We start from the raw sequence: 17,996 nt of genomic DNA, 5'->3' as shown, positions 1-17,996 counted from the left end.
CAGGCTGGTACAATGTTGAATAGAAATGATAATGGTCAGTATTTTTCCACTTAATGTGATTAGTTTTAATTTGTTGATGGATACCTATTATCAGAGTGAGGACATTCCCTTGTATTCCTAGTGTGCTATGAGTTTTTATCATTAAGAGGGAGCAGTATTTTGTCATATCCATTTTATGCATTGACCGAAATAATCATATTGCTTTTCTCTTCATTCATCTTCACCCCAACGAGGAGAAATGGTTTCTTAAGATCATCCCATGCTCTTTATTTCAAATCTGTGATCATTAAGCGTTTGCTTTACTGAGGGGAACTGACAATTAAGAGGAAGTGCCCCATTCCTCAACACCAACTCTGGGACCTGGTGGGGAGTCTCTTCTTGTCTGTGTGAATGTGTCTGTCTTCTGGTTTACCGATCATTTTTATAAGACATTTCTCACTTGAGACTTGAACTCCAACTGACAGAGTTCAGGAGCAGACCCCGGACCTGTGGTGACTTTCCCTCTCCCTTCCCTTCAAACACTCACACGAGATGCAGCCACCTGGGGAGAATTCATCAGAAACAGCCAAGCATCTCTTACCGTGTAAAGAGCAACAGAGGCCGTTTCCATCATGACCATCATCATCATGATAGGTTAATAGGGCACGTGTGCATTGAGGACAAATGTGAGTCATAAATATAAAAATAATAATTTAAAAGAAATAAGGTCATTCATTTTAACTCTATTCTTCACTCTCCTTTGCTTTGCCAAAATCATGCAACCAGTCAAGCCACAGACAGACACCCAGTTGAATGTGGTTACCAGAAACACTCCCTGCCTTTGCCTTGTGATTGGTTGAGTGTCTCCTGAGGACCAAGAGCATTTTAAGCAGCTGGTGCAAATGGATGACTTTCTGAAATTAACCTGTTGATGAATGTCACAGCCATCAGGCTCCCCTCCAGCCTTGGGCCAGACAGTGCTCAAGCTGCACGTTTCCCTCACAGCCTCCAGAATGCTCAGCCCTTGAGGACTGGTGTTTCTCTCTGTTGTACATCCTTGGATCTCTGTATGACCTCTGCCATGTCCACAGTTCCTGGATGTTTGTTTAGGACTGGGTCCATAGGAGGGATTGATGTATATGGTACAAGGACCCAGCCTTGACCCTGGATCAGGTGCTTATAAACTGTGGGAATGTGGGCATGTTATTACCCTCTCTGAGTTTCACTTTCCTCAACTACGTGAGGAAATATGACCTTCTTCACATGAGCATTAAATGATACATAAAGCCTGTTTCACAGCCCCCAGAACATATCAGATGCTCAGTAAATGTAGGTAGATTATTATAATGATTAGTACTGCTGTTATGGAAGGAACCAGGAAGGTCAGCTGAATCCAGATATCACAGACCATATATGCTGCTATCAGGCTTATTTCTTTGGGTTTTTCCTCCCGGTGGGTCCTCTTTTAAAAAACAGATATGGAGTTTGCATATCCTGAGGTGTTAGTAACATACATTAGTAACCCATCTAAGTACTTTCTTCTTGACCTGAAAGAGGCAAGGGGTTATCAGACTACATTTGCTTTCATTGGGATTTTGCCGAGGGTTTGACCCATGCCCAAAGGCCACTAACTGAGTCTGGTAACTGCATTGCTCTAATTAGCATTGGGGATTGAATCTACACTGGTCAGTGGTTTATGGTCCTGTAGGTTTCTGTCCTGACAGAGCACTGGGGTGAGACCAGGAGGTTGGGCTGGTCCTAGCTCTGTCCCTTTCTATGTGGCTTTGGCCAGGGTCTCTCTTCGTACGTCAGCGTCTTCATCTGCAAAATGCGAGGGCTGCATTTTATTGGTGATTCCCAAGTGGCGAACAGGGAAACTGTCCCGTACGAACAGCAAGAATGAGAAAGAAGAGGGATTTGAAGAGCAGACAGAAGAGCCAGATCACAGTTGCTGCAAAGGGCAGGGGTGGAAAATCTGTTGGAGAAAAGTAATTCCTGCTTCCCAAAGGACCAGCACTTGGGAAACTAGACTAAATATCTCTGAGGCCATGAGAATGTACAGCCGACTTCGGGGTCGGCAAAACTGCCCATGTAACCTGAAGAGGCCAGGGTTTACATGAGGCTAAACGGTCACCCAGAAGGGAATTGGATTTCAAAGCCTCCGAGTTCTGGCCCGCTGCTCAGCCACAGACTACACCTGATTCCCTTTTTCTTTTCACTAACACGGGCTGTCCCTGTAATACCTATTGACCATTAACGAATGACCAGCAAATCAGCTGCCATACTGTACCAAGTACTGTTCACAGTCTAAGAATTCGTGCAATAAATTGCATTCTTCTTAAAGGTTGTTGGCATATCCCAAGGCCAATTGTTGAGCCTGGCAAGGTGATCTTTTAAGTATCTGCTTAAAATTCTGCCCCCAAGGTTCTGTTGCCGAGAAAACTCTTAATGAGAAGAGTTAAACAAGCAGTTGATCAGCGCAGGCACAGTTTTAGGAACGTGCCCGGTTGGTGGACGTGAGTTACGGCAGGTAGGTCCACCTAAGACCCGCCTCGATTGATTCCTTTGGCTCCTGACTCTTGCCACGCTGCAGTTATGAAGTGCTTTGAGCTCTCCTCAGTCTGATTCCTCTATATGTTGCTCTGTGATGTGACAGCAGCAGTCATGGAACTAGAAAACCTGGTTTTTGTGCTCACTTGCTGCCTACCTGCTGTGCAATACTGGGCAGCTGTATACTCTCCCTGCTGTGCAATATTGGGCAACTGTATACTCTCTCTGAGTCTCAGCTGCCTCATTTGCAAAACAGGCAGTGACAACACCCTCCTAGACTAGTTGTGACGATCAACCAAGGTCACCCGCAGCAAGAAACATATTGCAAACCGTAGGGCTCTGTGAAACAGGGAGCTCCTTGAGGCCTGGTCAGTGACTCCGTTTTTTTCTTATATATAATATTTAACACAGTAGTTCTCAGCCACAAAAGAATCACCCAGAGAGCTTTTAAAATATACAAAGGCCTGGTCTCCACTTCCAGATACTCTTACTTAATTGTCTCAGGGTGGAGCAGCGGCATTGGTATTTTTAAAAGTTCCCAGGTGATTCCAATGTGCGGTCAGAGTCGAAAATTACATTTGGCTGTTTGCTGGAGGCTCAGTTCTGCTGGATGAGTGAATGATTGTAATTATGACTTCCTCTCCCCTTCCCCCAGAGGAGTGTGCTTTGTACCGGATGGAAAGATGCTTCCTGTGTCAGGTTTTGCTCAGGTGCCTGGCTATTTCTAGAATTGCTTTGGAAGAGCATCTGGACATTCACGTTCAGAGGGTGCTCACAATGACTAACACGCTGGTGGGCAGCATCTGAGGGCCCGGGGCCGGGCGGTAGCGGGGGTCGGACGGTGGGGGGGGCCCGGACCGTGGCGGGGGGTGCCGGGGTGGCCCTCCAGCTGCTGCATGTGGCTACTGGGCTAGTATTGTTAAGGGGCAGTCGGCCAGGCCTCTGGTAGGTGGAAGGGAGCTGGGATTCCCTGGCCTCCCTCCTACTTCCCACCAATTAGGTCAGGTCAGCCTTTGGCTGTGTTAAATGCTTTAGGAAGTTCCTGGACCCTTTCCCGTTGTTTACCTTGTGAAGACATGTCAGCCAGTGTTTTAAAATAGAACAATGCAACGTGAAATTAATTTTCTGGGCAAGCTGGTAGTGAGGCACACTGATGTTTCAGCTCCGACTTTAGATTTTTTACTTCAGCCTTGACCCTACTTCCTTTCAGGAAGAATTCTTTTATGGAATTCAACCAGCCCTAACTCGTGTGTGTGTGTGTGTGTGTGTGTTCACGTTCACCTTCATCCATGTTTTGATACACACTGTGTTTTGAAACACACTGTGTTTTGATACACACTGTGTTTTGATACATCAGATTTACCATATACAGTTGTGGCAGGAATTTCTTCTTCCCACCTCCCCTGAAGCCCCTTGGATCCCCTCAGCTAGGAACCACTGCTCCCTTCAAAATTCCCAGCAGCCTTCCTATTGCGGTGCTTCCCACATTCTCACTCCTTACACCCCCAGGAAGAGGGCGCAGGCAGGGCTGGGAAAGCTCAGGCAGAGCTGGGCTTAAACTCCAGAGCTTCTCCCTATTTTCTGAAAGACCTTGGACAAGTTATCTCACTTTTCGGAAACTCAATTTTCTCAACTCTAAAATCGTTAGGGACTGTTGATGAGTCAGTCCTTAATGACTAATAATCATTAGGCTGACTATGTGGGAGTCCATGAGGCAAGACAAAGTTATGGGGAAATGCCTGACATGAAACGGTGTTTCTTGCTGAGGGTAGGATTCATGTGTGTCCTCCTCAAATGCCCAGCTCCCTCCTTCAATGGGCATTCAACAAACATCCACTGAATGGGGGTGCATGAAAGGACATGCTAGGAATCTGGACCCTAGGACAGGGCAAGGAAGCCCCTTTCCTTCCCACACCTCCTTGTTCAACTGAAGCTTCATATACCTTATATGGCTGTGTTTATTTGCTGTGTGTTTTGAAGCAATATATAGTTCTCTTTATGTGTACTCCGACATGCATTAAAGTGTTGTATCCAGACTGCATCATCTGGGTTCATTCCTGAAAGTTGCTTCGTGAGGTTGAGCCATCTCAGAGAGGAACCCAGCCTCAGCAGAAAGAGGCGAAGGCCCCAGCACTGGATGAGTGCTCGCTAAGTGCCAGGTCCCCTCAACTATGGCAACGTCCCAGCAGAACACACGGCATCATCACCCATCCAACAGATCAAGAAACTGAAGTTCAGAGAAGTTAGGAAATTTCACTGAGCACCCAAGGTAAGGCACAGCCAAAGGGGATTCTTGGTTTTATTAAAACCCATGTACTTTCTGTTATATCACACTGAATTTTGCATCAGAGGAGCTGTGGTGGAATTGTGACTTTGTCACTAACCAGCTGAGAGGCCCTGGGAGAGCCACTTAATATTTCTGAGGCTCGAATTTCCTCCGCCTACATAGAGGGTTGGGCCGGCAGGTGAGGGGCCGGTTCTCCAATTCTGTTTCAGTGGCCGTCTGTACCAGCCACTGCTAGTCTCTGCAGCCCTCTAGTGGTGCTTTACAGGAACCAAGCAGTACCTAGCCTTTCCATGGCTGTTGTTCACAAAGGGTTTCATGCAGACTGCCGGGGCACCTGGGGCCTCGATGCCGGTTCAGCATTCCCCGACCATGAATTAAAGATAGGCACGGCTTGGAGGAATCTTGGAGATAGGCGTGAGCTCATTGGTCCTCAGAATACATTATTATTATTTTGAGATGGAGTCTTACTCTGTCGCCCAGGCTGGAGCTCACTGCAACCTCTGCCACCTGGGTTCAAGCAATTCTTGTGCCTCAGCTTCCTGAGTAGCTGGGACTACAGGTGTGTGCTACCATGCCTAGCTAATTTTTGTATTATTAGTAGAGACAGGGTTTCACCATATTGGCCAGGCTGGTCTTGAACTCCTGACCTAGTGATCCGCCCACCTTGGCCTCCCAAATTGCCCGGATTACAGGTGTGAGCCATTGCGCCTGGCCGGCATAATTACTTTTAAAACTTTGAGTTCTGTTTGTTCTGTACCATGCGTAGAACTTGAATGATAAAGAATGAACCCACCCTTGAATGATAAAGAATGAATCCACCCCATAGATTAAAGTTGTGATTTTAAATATAGTCACGGTGTGTGCACATACCTGACTTTGTTCAGGCCATCTTGGCGACAACAGGATTGCTGAGGGGACGCTGTGCTATGGGCCAACACATCAGTTTCAGGCCCTGGTTCTGCTGTGCACTGATGCCACTGGATCTCTCACTGGGCCTCGAGTCCCAGATGTGACCTCCTCTGAGGAGCCATCCCTGCTCCACTAACCAAAGCAGTGCCTGAGTCACAGCCCCATATGTTACGTATTTTTTAGCCCTTACTCCTGCCTGATTTAAAAAATTTATTTGTTTAGGAGCTTAACAGCACTCTCCACACTAGAATATAACTTCCTTTTGAGCATAGAAGGTAAGTGATTCCCCAGAGCTTTGAATTATGTTGGTCACATTGCAGGTCTTCAAAAATATTTCATGATGAATTAACTGACAGCTGATGATCACGGCCTGCTTCATTAACTCGACTCTGTCCAGTTAGGCTCATCATTATAGCACACAACTTTGTCCTCCAGAAGAAAGAAGAAAGTTATGGGTGTAGTTATGGATTTTTTGTTTTTGAGAGTCTCACTCTGTCTCTCAGGCTGGAGTGCAGTGGCGCAATCTCGGCTCACTGCAACCTCCGCCTCCCAGGCTCAAGTGATTCTTGTGCCTCAGCCTCCAGAGTAGCTGGGACTACAGGTGTGCGCCACCATGCTTGGCTAATTTTTGTATTTTTTGTGGAGATGGGGTTTCACCATGTTGGGCAGGCTGGTCTCGAACTCCTGACCTCAGGTGATCTACCCGTTTTGGCCTTGCAAAGTGCTGGGATTATAGGTGTGAACCACTGCCCCTGGCCTAGAAGAAAGTTTTTTCAATGACAGTATCTTTGTCCTATTCTCTAGTCTTAACATAGTTTTCAATATTAATTTCTGGCTATCATGGTAGCATTTCTTCAAAACATGAAGAAATGTCTGCTCTGGGCTAGCAGAGCTGGAGGGAATGAAGCAGGATATGTATGTATGATGAGGGTGTATTTGTGTGTGTGTTGGGGGCTGGGGTTTCACTTTATAGTTGAATGTGATAAATGATTTTAAGCTGCGTTACCTACAATTCTGAGTGTAACTTAGTATAAATAAAGCACCAGGTGGCCGCAGGGGAGTATTGCTACACATTTTTTAAAACACTTAAGGCATTTTCCCAGTGGATTAGCTGCATTACAAAACGGACAATTAGACACAGGCCCTGCTCAGAGAGCTTACGATCTATAGATGGATCAGTTGTCATTATATAAAGCTCCATATCTTCGTTATCAAAACCAGCTATGCTGAATGCCCTTCTATGAAAGATCACAGGCCAGGTCTGCAGAATCTGAGCAGGCCAGGGTGAGCCTTGCTCTGTGGAGATTATAATAGAAAATAAAAAATAAAGGAAATATCGATGAGTATACAAGTTCTGAGCAAGTTAAGGAATGCTTATGTATTGCAAATTATTTGTTAACTTGGCTATTTACAGTTTATTGTCTGTGTCTTCATCTGTACTGAAAGTCCTTTGAAGGCAGGGACCAATCTTTTTAATCTTGAAATCTTGAAACACTTAGCAGAGAGCCCATCACACGAAAGGGAGCTTAATAAATGTTGAACAAAGGAGAAAAAAAATTAAGAAATGAAAAATTTAAAATGAGAAGGAAAAACTGTGAACATGATTCTGCAGAAAGGAATTTGGAGCATGCCTTATATGAAATGTCCGAGTTGCACGCTCTTAGGTCCAGGGTATGGCTGTATTTATCTTTCCTTGTTTTTTCTTCAAGAAGAGATAAGAATCCTTCCATGCCGGACTTCAGTGGAAAATTGACCTCTTAGCAATTTTCAGAGTAGGAAATCCAGGTAAACGAAAGGGGTTAATATCCAGAGAAAGCCATTAAGACATATTCCCATTTAGTGGAACCAGAGTTGCCCGCCATTTTTATAGTTAAAGATGGTTGGTGTGGACCTGGAGACCATGTATTGTGTTTTGTAATCTTCAATGTCAGTACGTTTATTATCATCCAAGAGTTGAAAGACAAAAAAGCAAGCATCTTATTTCTTAGGAGTTGAGCTTCTCTTGAGATGAGATTCTTTTCATTTCTTCTCCATGCCAGCCCCCTACTTCCCAGTTCCACTGAAGCGTGGTCCTAGAGGAATTTCTTCCTCCTTGGGCGGGAAGGCTGAAGGGTGAGAAGAAGGGGAGGACTGAGGGGGCCCCTAGCAGAAAAAGGAGAGGGAAGCAGGGAGAAAGCACCAGGCTGGAGCCGACTCTGGTACAGGGGACAGTACACTGTGAAAAAGGAACTTGGGGTATCGTGGCAGATCACACGCCCTACATCTGCAAATGCAGGTTAGAGTTCAGATTAGATTAGCATTAGCTTAGATTTTATCCCTAACTATAGCTTAAATTCTAAGGAGAAAATCCCTCCTCTACATCTTCTCCAGCCGCAAATCCAGAATCTTCCACCAGTCCAGGGAGTCTGAACTTGACTTTCCTTTAATGGGAGGAAAAACCATTCTTCTACAAAATAGATTAAAAAGCCTTACAAATTCAAGTGAAAGAAACACATTGGTGTGAGGAATGTAAAAATATACCTGACGCTTTCTTTCCTGTTTGTTTTGGGCAGGTGGGTGGGTGGGTGGAGAACCACGGAGGAGAGAAGGGAGGGCTAGAGAATTCAGCTGAGCTGTTTCTCTTCGTCCCTGTGCAAAAAACGAGAGGCTGCCAATCCACTCTCTCCGCAAAAATCAATATGGACATTTCAGCAGCTCCTCAACTCTATTTTCCCATGATTCGTTCTGCTTTTATAATAATTTGTAAAAATAATATAAAAATTTTCTGGGTGATAGACAATTATCTTAAAAACTGAATATGGTCACCCAGTTTTAGTGCCTGAGTTTGCATCTGGTTATGACTCTGCTTCTGCCAAGCGAAGTCTAAATAACATCCTAGAGTCATCTGTGAAGGAAGGTTTGCAGTAGATCAAGAAAGTAAAAGCATTTGGAGAATTGCTATCATCACCATGTGACAGAGAAGAATAAAAATGTCAGACTTGAAAGAACTTCTTCACACACTGAGCACATTCATATGGTATTCATATTTTAGATGTTTACTTGAATTCTTTGTTCATATCAACTTGCTGCAGTTCAATAGAAGAAAATAAATATGCAATAAGTTTTTTTCGTTCAAAGAATTATAGTATTTTATTTGGGGGTGACTCCTTAAATTGATTGACCTATCCAAAAATAAATCTGTGGTTACGAGTATCTTTTTAAAAAACTGAAATGATCAGCAATCATATAATAATGATGCAAATGCAAGTCTATCATGTACAAAATAAAAAGAATCAAGTTAATAATGTGTCATTATCAATAAACTCTGCATTGGTGATTTTATTTAAACAAAGCAAGATTACATATCACATTAACAATGTGGTCAATTTGAAGTTCATTTGTTTTACTTATATTTATTTTATAAATTGATTTGGCTTTATGGTTGCTTATAGAAGAATTATAAGTGTAAAGAGTGGCATTAACACCTAGTTTTATGATTGTGTGTGTTTATGTAACTTTATAATAAATGTAATATAAGCTAGCATTTTATATGTCATGTGTTAGTTAAGTTTAGGAAACGTTTTGCTGAATGAGCGTTTCCCAAAGATTATTTTGTGGAATGCTGGTTCCAGGAAATGAGCAGCAACAACCACAAAACGCTTTTGTTAACAAATACATTTAGGAAACGCACTACAGTGATCTTTCTGGGAATTGACAGTACATGTAAGCTATTTCAACACGAGAAAACTGCACAATGTCGACTACAGTTTTTCAAAATCATTTGCCCGTGTTAAACCAGCTTTAAGTGAAACAGTCATTAGAATCTCACAGGATTCTACAAAAACAGTAGAGGAACATTGTTCTAGACTAGAAAAAAGCAAATTAAAGTCAGAGACTTTAACAAGAATGTGGCTCCAAGGGGTGAAAGTATTAAGAAATAGACATTGTTTTCTTTTGCAAATGCAAATGATGCTGATAAGGAAGGAAAGGTTGGAGGGTTTATTGAAAGGGTTCAGACTGGCTGCACGGAATGCTGTCTGCTCTACTGTCAAACATGAAGAGGATCATTTGCAGGAGAGATGGACCCACAGACATGGATGATTTCTTCAGTGTGGCCCAATGGATAGGTTCTGGCGAAAGTTACCACAGGGCAAATTTCACTATAACAGAGGGAAGACCATTCCAGTTTTTAGAGATGTCTAAGGATGAAATGACTGCTTTGAGACAGAGTCTGTGCCCTCCTAAGCAGCTCAGACAAAGGCCGAATGGCGATGTAGATGAAATCGGGGTAATAAGTAATTGTTTGGACTCGACGATTTTTAATCTTTAGTGCTATGAGTCCACTTACTTGTGATCAAAATAGAGATATGTACACAAGATAACAATGTACTCTACGGGATAATAACGAACACTCATTAGGTGATGTCATGTGCAGACATGTTACCTGCACTACGATGTTTCAGCCTCACATCCTCCCACAACCCCATGGAGAAAGGCGCTGATATCCCCACTTTATAGGTGAATAGCTGCAGTGGTGAAGCACAGTCATGCTGGTCAATCCCATTTACAGTTAATGACCACAAACCTCAAGTGGCCCTAATGCTGCCCACCGATCGTACTCTGTCTCTCTTCCATTTACTTTCTCACTCTCCACGATGATCGTGTACTCTCCTCTCCTCAAGTCTCCAACACCTCCTCCTCCTCACTTTCAGCTGATCCTAGTGCAACTGACTGCCATCCATTCTGCCTCCCCCAGTGCCTCTGCCCCTAAGTGGACCAGCCCCTGGAGTATGCTCCATCTCTCCCTCTATCCTCCGCTCAAGGCTGTCACTATCGCATTAACCCCTCTTTCTCCCACATTATCAATTTGTTTCTTTTGACTAATTATTTCCATCTGTTATTTCTCCTATCTTTGAAAAACTTCCCTTCTTAACCTCATTCCCCTTTTAGCTACATCCCATTTATCTGCTCCCCTTTAGAGCAAATGCCTCAATCAGCTTATCCCCCCCCTTTTTTTTTTTTTTTTTGAGACGGAGTCTTGTTCTGTCGCCTGAGCTGGAGTGCAGTGGCGTGATCTCGGCTCACTGTGACCTCCACCTCTTGGTTTCAAGCGAATCTCCTGCCTCGGCCTCCAGAGTAGCTGGGATTACAGGTGCCTTCCGCCACACCTGGCTAATTTTTTTGTATTTTCAGTAGAGACAGGGTTTCACCCTGTTGTCCAGGTTGGTCTCAAACTCCCGATCTCAGGTGATCCATCCACCTCGGCCTCCCAAAGTGCTGGGATTACAGGCGTGAGCCACTGCGCCTGGCAGCTTATTTATTCTTAATGCTTCCAATTTCTCTCTTTTCATTCTCTTGAAAACTCACTCCAACCAGGCTTGCAACCCCACCACTCTACCAAAGCTGGCTTGTCAAGATCGCCAGTGACTTCCACATGTCTAAATCTAAGGTGTGGTTTCAGTAGTCATCTCCTTTGACCTGTCTGCCACATTTGTCATCATCGATTGTTTCTTTTTTCTGGAAACACTTTGTGCACTTGGCTTCCTGGCCACCGTATCTTAGCTTTCGTCCTGCGTCACCGGCTCCTCCTTCTCATTTACCTTAGGCGGCTCCTATCCTTCCTTAACTCTTAACTTTGAAGTGCTCCAGGGTTCAGGTTTTGACATGCTTCTCTTTGATGATCTCACCTAGCTTTAGGTTTTAAAAGTGTCACCCAAATATTGGACAAATTTGTCTCTAGCCCAGCCCTTTCTCTTGAGCTCCAAGTTCTTATACTCAACTGGCTACTTAACATTTCTAGTTAGATGTTTAATAGGCACTTCAAACATCATAAAGCTAAACTTCAGATCTTATGTGGTGGCTGCTGTGACGTGCTGGCCATCACCCCTCAGAACTGAGACACTTCTGCAACAACTTGCAGCAAAGTCCGTCCCTGAGAATTGCCCTCAGCTGAGGGGACCCGTCTTATTCAAGATAGCATTCTTCCTGGAGGCATTTCCTCTGCAATGCCTGGTTGACGTGACAGAGCAGAGACACAGTCCCATTGTCTCAGTTTGAGACAACTCTGAAGAGTCACCGTAGCTCCGTGTGGGATCAGCAGACGCCTCTGCCACGGCCCCATCGAGTGATGCTCGGCGATGCGTCTCTGTCTGCCCAACCCGCCCTCTCTCACTCCCTTTACAGGTGATGTTCCAGAGTTGGGTCTCCGGGAGCACCGATCGCTGTCTGACTCTGTTTCCTGAGGAAACTGACTTAAGATAGCAAATATTGAGAATGGGCCTAGGAAACAGACTCTAAAATGTTTTGGAACTGGATCACCAGCCCATTGCTGCCAATAAAGCTCCACTACTGGTTTGTAGGTAGAATTCTCACAGCCTGTGGTGTTCAGTAGACGTTTTTAGAGCGATCGTAACCTATTGTTATTCCAGCAACGATTAAGATCGATGTTAAAATCTCTATTGTGATTGTGGATTTATCTGTTTCTTCATTCAGCTCTATCAGTTTTTGATGCTCTTTTAGGAAGTACATACACGTTTAGGCTTAGGTATAACTTCTAGAAGAATTGACCTTTCTATCATCATAAATACCCTCCTTTATTCCCGATTATATGTTTTATTCTGAAGTACACTTTGTTTCCCTTTTGCTAGTTTACTGATGTGGGTCAATATGTTTCATTTTCAGCCCCAGTCATTTTTACATGTTTCTTTTGTCCTTTGTTCAAGGCTCCTTTAGAAGCATCTTCTCAATGAAACTTCTGAAGACAGAACTTGTTATTATTTCTAGTGTTTGTACTGAGCATGGAATCTACTGGGCATAAATTGCTTGTGTTTACTTTCATTGTACTAAGAATGGATTACATGTGTTTGCTTAATTACGGATCGGCTGCTCTTGGGTCACACACACCTGTCCAAAGTACATGGAGGGGGATGAGGGGTCACGTGATATAATACGGTTGTTCAGGGTTTGTTAGGGCCTATGGAGGTCCCATTTCTTTAATTCAAAAGTAGAGAATTTTATACGCTGTATACCACTGGTGAAGAAATATAAGAACTTGAAATATCAAATGATCTCTCTTACGTTTGTAAAATTAATCTATATTATTTCATATAGCTTTAGTTTGTTCACATCTTATTTAATATTGCATTGTATGAAGATACCACAATTTGTTTATTTTTCTGTAGATATCCATGTGGAACACTATTGCTTTTCGAAGTGATCTTTAAAATGCTTATTTATACTATCATACAACAGTTCAATTTCTGAGGTCATGTTTCCAGGAAAAATTACGAAATCCATAAATTATTCTGACTTTCATCATTTCTCTGGATATTTCTTAGACATTCAAATATTATTTGTTCAATGTTATTTAAAGATAATCATCTTCCGTCAAATGTACTTGGCAGTTCAGAATATTATAAAAGGTGTTCTGTAACATGAGTAACTTTGCAAATGTCTGTCTTTTCTGCGTGACAGTATTGCAAGAGAAATGAAAAATGTGTTCCCAAAAAGCTTGCACACAAATGTTTACTGTAGTTTTATCTGTAATTGTCCCAAACTGGAAATGATCCAAATTTTATCAAAAAAAGTGAATGGATACATATATTGTAGTTTATTTATACAACAGAATACAAATCAGCATTAAAAAGCAACAAGTTATTGATAGAATCTCAGGATGTGGAGAAATAGAAACACTTTTACACTGTTGGTGGGAGTGCAAATTAGTTCAACCATTGTGAAAGATAGTGTGGCGATTCCTCAAGGACCTAGAAATAGAAATTCCATTTGACCCAGCAATCCCATTACTGGGTATATATCCAAAGGATTATAAATTGTTCTACTATAAGGACACGTGCACACGAATGTTCCTTGCAGCACTGTTTACAGTAGCAAAGACTTGGAACCAACCCAAATGCCCATCGATGATAGACTGGACAGGGAAAATGTGGCACATATACACCATGGAATACTATGCAGCCATAAAAAACGATGAGTTCTTGTCCTTTGTAGAGGCATAGATGAACCTGGAAACCATCATTCTCAGCAAACTGTCACAAGAACAGAAAATCAAATAACACATGTTCTCACTCATAGGCGGGTGTTGAATAATGAGAACGCATGGACACAGGGAGGGGAGCATCACACACTGGGGTCTATTGGGGGGAAATGGGGGGGACAGCAGGGGGTGGGGAGTTGGGGAGGGATAGCATAAGGAGAAATGACAGATATAGGTGAGGGGGCGGTAGGCAGCAAATCACACTGCCACGTGTGTACCTATGCAACAATCTTGCATGTTCTTCACATGTACCCTAAAACCTAAAATGCAATTTAAAAAAAGAAGAAAAAAAAAAGAATCTCAAAATCGTTTGGTTGTATTTGGAAGATCTATATTTACGTTTTCATCTTCATGATAGTGAAGGCCAAGCAAGGCATTAAGAGGAGTGGTATGGGGCAAGGGGCGGCTACATTAAAATGGCAAAGACAACCTCTTTGAGGAAAGAATCTTTGACATGAATCTTAAGAAGGAGGATGAGCCAGCTATAGGAAGAGCTAGGAGAAAGCGCTCCAGGCTAAAGGAACAGGAAGCGCAAAGTCCTTGAGGCAGGAAAGGCCTTGTTTGTCAAAAAAGAGAGACCTCCTGTGACTGAAACGGAAGACCCAAGAGAAGACCAGTATGAGACAGACGGACAGTGGCAGGAGACAGGAGTGAGTGGTCAGAGACAGAGGCAGGAGACAGGAGTGGTCGGAGACAGAGGCAGGAGACAGGAGTGGTCGGAGACAGAGGCAGGAGCCAGATTATACAGAACGCTACAACCCAAGGTAAGAAGCATATTTTTAAGATCAACTTTATTGGGGCTACATTATTATAATAAAATACACATAATATATTACATACGTTGTATTTTATATTTTTGTAGACACACACACACACACTTCCATTGCCTAGAAAGCTCCCTCCAAGCTCCCTCCTTCCTCTTTCTAGTCAATCTTCCCCATTCTCAGCCCTAGCCTTTCCGATTTTTGTCACTATGGATTGGAATGCACACAAAAAGGAGCTCTGATTGGTGGAATGCAGGTACCTCAACCATTTATAAGAGGGAATTATCTGCCTAGCTTGAGAGGCTTGCAGACACCGGACAGGGAAAACAATAACCTCAGGAATCACCTGGTATCCCTCAGAGCCAGGACATATCTCAGTTACAATCATGCTAAATTTCACGAACTAACCTTGTGAGATAATAAGGCTACTAACAGTCTAAGTGTTTCGGAACTTCATCTTCAGGACAGAGCCCATACGCCTAAGTCTGGACATCCAAATGCCTTCTGTGAGAGCTCAAAATAAACTCACAAACTTGTTATTGACGAGCAAATGAGATGAATTAGGGGAAGTGCTTTAATAGTATTTGACTCATGAAATTACAGCTAACGGTGTTGTATTTTAATATTATGAAAATGGAAATATTTTAAAGTCAAGTCATTTGAAAAGCATGAGGGTCTGCACACATAAGATTGTATTGTTTTCTTATTTACTCAGTAAAACAACATCTGCTGGGTCTATTGTAAGAGAGAGGGATGGCTTGTAGAACTTTAGGTTTAGTAGGCTACAAGACTTTACATATGTGATTTCACCTAAGTATGCATGTTCTGGGCCCAAAACCAAGAAAATAAAGTTCCAAGTAAAACTCACTATAGCTGCCTTTCTTTTTGAGGTGGAGTCTTGCCGTGTTGCCCAGGCTGGAGTGCAGTGGCACAATCTTGGCTCACTGCAACCTCCTCCTCCCAGGTTCAAGCGATTCTCCTGTCTTAGCCTCCCTAATAGCTGGGATTACAGGCGCACGCCACCACGCCCAGCTAATTTTTGTAGAGACAGGTTTTCACCATGTTGGCCAGGCTGGTCTTAAACTCCTGACTTCAGGTGATCCACCTGCCTCAGCCTCCCAAAGTGCTGGGATTACAGGCGTAAGCCACCGCACTCGGCCTACAGCTGCATTTTTTGCCTGCCTTTAGATACAAGCTTCAGAATCAGAAGAAATTAAACAACAATTTTGGAATCTATAGTGATATACACATATATAAAATAAAATGACTCATTTTACGTATACAGTTCAATGAGTCTGAATGTCATTTATGGTTACTTTGAGAAACTGTAATCAAGATAAAGATAAACAGCATTTCTATTACTCAAAAATTTCTCTCCTTTCTCTTTCTAGTTAATCTTCCCCATAATCATCCTCAGGAAACCACATTTATAATAATAATTATTTTTAAAATTTCTTTAAGAGATGAGGTCTCACTATGTTTCCCAGTCTGGTCTCAAACTCCTGGGCTCATGGCTGGGCACGGTGGCTCACGCCTGTAATCCCAATACTTTGGGATGTTGAGGTGGGTGGATCACGAGGTCAGGAGTTTGAGACCAGCCTGACCAACATGGTGAAACCATATCTACTAAAAATACAGAAAAAATCAGCCAGGCATGGTGGTGCGTGCCTGTAATCCCAGCTACTCAGGAGGCTGAGGCAGGAGAATCACTTGAACCCGGAAGGCAGAGGTTGCAGTCAGTGGAGATCACGCCATTGCACTCCAGCCTGGGTGACAAAGTGAGACTCTGTCTCAAAAAACAAACAAACAAAAACAAAAACTCCTGGGCTCAAGCAGTCCCTCCTGCCTCAGCCTCACCAGTAGCTGGGACCACAGGTGCACGCCACCATCCATCAGCTACAACCATGTTCTCATTTCTATTAGTATAGATTGGCTTTGACTGTTCCAGAATTTAAGAGAAATGACATCATATAGTATGTACTCTTTTGTGTATGGCCTTATTTTGCTCAGCGCAGAGGTGCCAATACAGTTCAATTGGAAAGGGATAATCTTTTCAGTAAATAGCGCTGCAATTATAGTACATTCTTATAGAGAAAAATAAACCTCAACCCAAAGAATGGCAAAATCGAAGGCCCCACCAAGTGTCCCCCTCGCAGGAACACCAGATTCAACAACTATCTACACGCAGGAGCATCTTTATAAAAAACAAATCACATGAGCACTCACAATACCTGCTTTTAACTTCATGTAACTGAAAGAGGCACCAAAGAGGGTAGGAAAGACAGCCTTGAATTGCTGAACCCACCTCTCTCCCCATCCCCTGGCCGTGGCCATCTGGCACATGGAGAGAGAATCTGTGCATTTGAGAGAGGGAGAGAGCAGTGACTGTGAGACTTTGCACTGAACTCAGTGCGTCCTGTCACAGAGGAAAGCGAAACTGTGTTGAAGTCAGCTGACACCTGCCCGTGGAAGAAACATTCAGACCAGCCACAGTCAGAGGGGAATCGTCCAAAATTGCAATGGTTAGAACTTGACTTCTGACAAGCCTTGCCACCACAAGCTGAAATGCTCTAGGGATCTGAATAAAGCGGGCCACAAGGACTGCAAGTCTTAGTGCTGAGGTGGGTTTGGAGCAAGCAGGGCTTGGGGGATACGTGACCAACGAGACACAACCTGGGGCAGCTAAGGGAGTGCTTACACCGCTTCTCCCCCAACCCCAGCCAATGCTGCTTGTGGCTCCAAAAGAGACCCCTTTCTGCTGCTTGAGGAGAGGCCAGGGATGAGTCAAGAGGACTTTTGTCTTGTGTCGTGGATACCAGCTCAGCCACAGTAGGACAGGGCTCCAGGCAGAGGTGTGAGGCCCCCATTCCAGGACCTAGCTCCCAGACAGCATCTCTACACACACCCTGGGCCAGAAGGGAATCTACTGCCTTCAAGAGAAGGAGCCAGCCCTGACAACATCCATCACCTGCTGACTAAGCCCTTGGGCCCTGAATAACCCGCAATGATACCCAGGTAGTACCCTTAGGCCTTGGGTAAGAGTCTGAGATGTGTTGGCTTCAGGTGAGACTCAGTACCTTCCCAGGTGTAATGGCTACAGTGAGAGACTCCTTCTGCTTGAGAAAAATCAGAGGGAAAAGTATAATTTGAAGTCAGTTTTTGTTATTTTTGCTTAGAATAACTTTGGCTATGCTGGGTCTTTTGCGGTTCCATATAAATTTTAGGATTGTTTTTCTATTTCTGTGAAGAATGTCATTAGTATTTCAGTAGAGATTGCACTCAATCTGTCTATTGCTTTGCATAGTGTGGACATTTTAACAGTATTTAATTCTTGATTCTTCCACTCTATGAACATGGAATACCTTTCCATTTTTGCATCCTCTTCAATTTCTTGCATCCATGCTTTAGAGTTTTCATTGTATAATCTTTTATTTGATTAATTCCTATGTATTTTGTTTTATTTGTAGCTATTGTA

This window comes from Sapajus apella, unplaced genomic scaffold (genome assembly GCF_009761245.1).
Source record: "Sapajus apella isolate SASKATOON/1434 unplaced genomic scaffold, GSC_monkey_1.0 scaffold187, whole genome shotgun sequence".
Taxonomy (NCBI): Eukaryota; Metazoa; Chordata; class Mammalia; order Primates; family Cebidae; genus Sapajus; species Sapajus apella.
The sequence above is the reverse complement of the archived record's forward strand: the minus strand, read 5'-3'. Positions refer to the sequence as shown.